A 6,000-nucleotide genomic window follows, 5' to 3' on the forward strand; every position below is an offset into this window, starting at 1 on the left:
CAAGGCAACCACAGGCAGGACTCGAAATTCAATAAACCTAGGAGCTTTTTTTCATAGCTAATTTTTAAGTTGATAATTTTTATGGCCCGTGAATGATGTTATAAATATCCAAATGACCCTTGGCAGAAAAAAGGTTCCCCACTCCTGTTCTAGATGATAACAGATGAGAACACTTTCTTTAGGAATAAAGCCACCGATCCAGAAGCAGCAGCAATGTCTTTCAGAAGGAAATAGCCTTTAGCTTGGTATTTCCCCGTTCTGGACCCAGAGCCGCTGGCCAGATGGAGATGGGAGGAGGCAGACGGTGTTCCAATGGGTTTTGGCCACTTGGGCACAAAGTTTCCTTTGGTTTCCTCCTTGTACGTGACAGAGCCCACCCCTGAGTGCAAAGGGACCAAAGACCCACTGGGTTCTTGACCCCTCTTCTCATGTTTCCTGCTCTTAAAGGCACAAAGAACATTCCCCTCAAGTCACTTTCTGCAAATTCACGGGGCACCAACCATGAACCAGGTACCAAACTAGGCAGCCCAAGAATCTTGGCAAGGAGACTTCGCTAAAAATGGAACCACCAAGCCATGCTTGTTAAGATGCTTCGTCGGTTCTGCCCACAGAGATGGTAGGAGAAACCAGGGCAGTGTGTCCCTCCATATCCTGTCTTCACCCCAAACAAGCCCCCCTTCTCCCAAGGCCGTGTCTGACCACTGGAAGGAAAGAAGTGGGTTTGTATCCCGGCGCCAAAAGGGGGGTTGGTGCCGCTCAGGGGAAGACCTGCCCTGCTTCCTAGGGCCATAGGGAATGACTTCCCAGAGAGGAATTCTGTCCTTTCCACAGGGCCTGGGCCCCAAGTCTTTCCCTAGCTGGCTTTGAAATGCAGGTGTCTGAGCCTTTGGGTTTTTTCCCCGCCCAGAAAACTGTGCAAATGGAAGAACTGAAATGCCCCGTTGCTTCCTGTTTGGAATATACAGGGATGTGCTCATTTTGGGAAGACTCCCTATCTTTGGGTTGGGGAACAAACATCTAGGTGGAGTATCCAAAATTGCTTGGGATGAGTGTGTTAACACCAGTGAACGCCTGTCGTTCACACTCACAGCCTCTCCCTTCCCGCCATCCTTCTAAGAAGGCCAAATTCAGGGGTACCAGTGGGGCAAAGGAGAGGCTCCATTCAGTTCTCACCACAGTCCCGTCAGTGACTCTGTGACTTCAAGTCAGTCCTTTCCCTGGTCGGGGCCTCAGTTTCCCCATCTGTACAATGGAAAGTGAAGGTGATCGTAAAGGACTCGATCTGCCTTCAAATAGTCAAAACCTGGTGAGAGTGTCGCATGGGAACAAAGGAGCAAAATTTGATGGGAATGTTAATGTCAGAAACTTCCCCATTTGGATTATAAAAATCGGGGTGAGCCTGGGTTCTCGAACAGAAAACCCCATGTTCTTGCTGGTTGTCACTTGGAAGTCTTCCACCACCTTGCAAGCGACAGGGTGCCCACCTTGCCCAGACAGTCCCCGTCGTGGTTGGGGCACCACAGCAGGCTGCTGAGCCCCTCACTCCTGAGCTGTAAGCTCAGCAATTAAAGCTAGAAAACATCCCCTTCTGCTTTGGAGATAAAACGAGATGACTGGAACTTTTAAAATGTTAATGTGATGAGCTGTATAATGAAGCTCACGTAAGTTTCAAACCGGGGAGGGCGAAAACGCTGCCTGCCTGTGTGCAGGTAAAGTCTCCGTCGCTAATTGCCTGCTCTGTATAACCTACACGACATTTCATAGGATCCGAGCTACAGACCATTTAGGGGGCTCTAAAGATGTCAAAACAGGCCGTGCTCAGGAGCCTGTTTAATTCCCAGATTCAAGGCTGAGTTGGATGTCAGGGCCGGGCAACCAGGGAAGTCTCGGGCCTGGTCTTTGCTCTCAAGAGGCTCCTTGTTCAATCAGAGAAGTGCACCATGAGAAAAAGCCTGCAGGACGGGGCCATGCGGGCAGGGAGAGGATCCTGGAAGATGGAGCAGCTAGTCAGGGGGAGAGGGTCGAATAGGGAAATTTTGCTGCTTCTTGAAAGATGAGTAAAGGTTCACTCGGAAGGGGAGGGCAGGTGAGGAAGAGATGGCACGTCTTGCGGAGGGTCTGACATGGGAAAATGCGTGGGTGCTGGAAAAGCACAGTGAAGCCCATGGAGAAGCAGGGTCCTAGAGTTGGCTGGGACTCGTAAAAATCATCTAGTACAACCCCACCTAATATAAGACCCTCTCCCAAACCCTAATGTATAGCATATCCATCCATCCATCCGTCCTTCCATCCTTCCATCTATCCATTCATTCACGTATCCATCCATCCATCCATCCATCCATCCATCCATCCATCCATCCATCCATCCATCCATCCGTCCTTCCATCCTTCCATCTATCCATTCATTCATGTATCCATCCATCCATCCATCCATCCATCCATCCATCCATCCATCCACCCACCCACCCACCCATCCATCCATCCATCCATCCATCCATCCATCCATCCATCCATCCATCCATCCACCCACCCACCCACCCATCCATCCATCCATCCATCCATCCATCCATCCATCCATCCATCCATCCATCCATCCATCCATCCATCCATCCGTCCTTCCATCCTTCCATCTATCCATTCATTCATGTATCCATCCATCCATCCATCCATCCATCCATCCATCCATCCATCCACCCATCCTTCCATCCTTCCATCCTTCCATCCTTCCATCCTTCCATCCTTCTATCTATCCATTCATTCATGTATCCATCCATCCGTCTGTCCGTCGTCCGTCCATCCGTCCATCCGTCCATCCTTCCATCCTTCCATCTATCCATTCATTCATGTATCCATCCATCCATCCATCCATCCATCCATCCATCCATCCATCCTTCCATCCTTCCATCTATCCATTCATTCATGTATCTTCCTAGGGGAAGACTGGAGGTGAATGAGAGTTTTGGGGTAAGTGGGAAGGGGATTGGGTTCTCTCTGGTATGGGAAGCTAGAGATGCCTACTAGTTAAATGCTGATAATACCTATATCACCAGGTTGTCAGGAGGATTCAGGGATAAATATCTGCCACGCCACAGCACAGTGTAGTCATTAACAGCCCACACTGAGGATGCTGGCTGCCTGAGTTTACAGCTAAGCTCTGCCGCTTATGAGCTGTGGGATCTCAGTCCAATCACTTAACCTGGTTGTGCCTCAGTTTCCTCATCTGTAAAAATGGGGGTAATAACAGTGCCTACCAGCTGTGGACTGAATGTTTGTGTCCTTCTGAATTTATATGTTGAAGTCCCTCCCCACCCCAGTGTGATGGTACTTGGAGTTGAGGCCTTCAGTAGTAATTAGGGTTACATGAGGTCATGACGGTGGGGCCTTCATGATGGGATTAGTGTCTTTGTAAGAAGAGGCACCAGAGAGCTTGCTCCCCTGTTCTCCCTGCCCCCCCCGCCCTTGAGTGCACAAAGACAAGGTCATGTGAGCACATAGTGAGACGGTGGCTGCCTGCAGCCAAGTGAACAGAACTCAGAAGATTAAAACCTACCCTGACCTTGGATTTCAGCCTCTAGAACAGCGAGGAGATAAATGTCTGTCAGTCAAGCCCCCCAGTCTATAGTGTTCTGTTATGGTAGCCGAGCTAAGACACACCTCATGGAGCTGTGACCAGGAGTCACTTCATTACTACTTGGGAACGTGCCTCTGTGTCCAGTGAACCAACCCCTCAGGGGACTCTGAGCAACAATAATGGGGCTTAAAGTGTGTCGTCTTTCTCAGAGAGGACCAGCACTCAGGCTCCCGCTGGACGTGGACCACGCTTCTCAGTAGGGAGAGCCCGAGGGACCATCCAGCGGTCTCACTTCATTTCCAGGCAGAGCGTCACAGGCTGCACCGGAGAGGAGCACCAGCTCTGCTCCGCCCAGGTCAACACTAGGAGGAGGTTCACTGTAATATCATCTGCCACTTGTGGCCATTTCTAGGGCTGGCCACAAAAAGAATCATTGTCACCTAGCCATTCTCTCGACCATGGCCAATGAAAACAGAAAAGTTGTTAAAGATGTTTTCCGCTGTGTTGTCCGACACACATTGTGTTGTTTGTGTCCTTGGAGCCCAGCAGCTCTACAGTCTTGCTCAGCTCATTCCATTTGTCCAAGTTCTCTCCTGTGTCAAGGACTCTCCTGGATCTGACTCCTCGGTGGTTTGTGTTCAGATTGCAAGCTCATCCTTGTGGGTTTTCCCTTTCGGTGAAGTCTGATGCGTTTTGGTGATAAAAATGTCTTCAGTCGTTCAAGAAAGGAGAGTAGACCTGGATCCCGCACAAGCTTGGCCCCAGGCAGGCCCCGTTCCTTCATTGCTGCCCCGTGGGTGCAGCATTCCTCGTCCTGTTTTTGCTGATGGTTGCAGCTCTTCAGAATCCAGGTTCTATGTAAGAGGGTCCATTCCAGGTGCCCAGCCTCGCATGGACCGATGCCAGAACTCTGGTTGCTAGTTTCATGTCTCATTTGTGGGTCTGCGACCCATGAGCTATGGAGTCAGCTCTCACCAGTCTGGCTGCCATTTCTCTTGCTTCCAGGGATTCCCTTTCTTTAGACACACACACCCCACACACACAGTATATATAACTACATGCCATATAACTATATACTATAAATACTATATAAATATATAACTATATATAACATAAATATATACTATATAAATATATGCAACTAATATGCAACTAGTTACATATATAACTATGGTGTAGTTATACAGGCCTATATAGATACACAACTAAACTATTGCTGTACACACATATGTTTTACATATATAGTTATGTATGTGTGTGGGTGTGTGCAGCAATATAACATAACAAGCATTCATCTGGAAGCCTCACCCGTGATTTCTAGAACTTAGCATTGGGACATAACTGTCTCTCTTGATAAATTTTTTATTTCATCTTGTATTTGAACCATGTAATCATATAACTTATTAAATTTCCCTTTTTGCCACAACTGCCAGGAAGCTCAGCGATCAATTTCATGTTCAATCGCAGCATCCCTATTAGTCTGAGATTCTTAAAAAGCATTTCTCCTTCTATACTATTTTTGATTTTCTGTTTTGACAGCCTAATTGTATATCTGATTTTACTGTAAGCTCCCCAATACTTTTTAGAAGATGGTAGAGTAGAGGATAAGTAAAGCCATCCCTCCCTCCACCCCATGATGCCATCCCAGGGCCCTCTGCCCACGCTGCTCTGCTCCCCTCCAGACTCCCGCGGCGCCCGCACCCCCTGCCCGTGATCAGTCATGGTTACCTTGTAATGGCTCCGGCGTTGCCACATTGCACTGCTTAAAAAGGCTGCGTATTCTCTGTCCTTATGGACTTGGAAATTTTAGTGCAGTGGAAAGAATGTGGCATTTAAAACTGGCCGCCCTTGAGGCTCAGCAGGAATCTCCGCTCTGCCTCCTACCAGCTAAATGTCTGACCTCTGTAATTTCTCAGCCTCGGTTTCCTCATCTGTAATTCAGGACACACCTGTACATTGAAGAGCTGTTTCCAGGATCAGACAGGAAGATGTACCCCAGGCACCTGGGACACGGAGGGGCCCAATCCTTTCCTTTTCATTTGCTCCCAAGTTCCTAGCTAGTCCCTCCCCACCAGCCGCTTGCTCCCTGCCTCCCACCCCACCCGCCCCACGCTATGCAGAGGGCCCGGCAGCCTGTCACTCGCCTTGCCACGTTGGGTTGGACTCTGCGAAGGCTCACTCCATCCCGCCTCCCCACCATGTGTGCATTCTGGGGGCGTCTGGCCTGGCACAGTCACAGTGACACCCACTTGGCACAGCCCTGAGCGCCTGGCAGCTGGGCAGGGGGTGGCTGGCATGTGGGGAGGGGGCCAGCTATGGAGGTGGGGTGCTGATCTGGCCTGGTCTGCCCGTCGCTTGAGGGAGGGGCTGGGAGGCTTGGCAGATAGGAGCTACTCATGTCCCATGGTCTCCCTCTGTTTTCCAGTCTC

Source organism: Miniopterus natalensis, chromosome 1 (genome assembly GCF_054644295.1).
Source record: "Miniopterus natalensis isolate mMinNat1 chromosome 1, mMinNat1.hap1, whole genome shotgun sequence".
In the NCBI taxonomy this organism is placed as follows: domain Eukaryota; kingdom Metazoa; phylum Chordata; class Mammalia; order Chiroptera; family Miniopteridae; genus Miniopterus; species Miniopterus natalensis.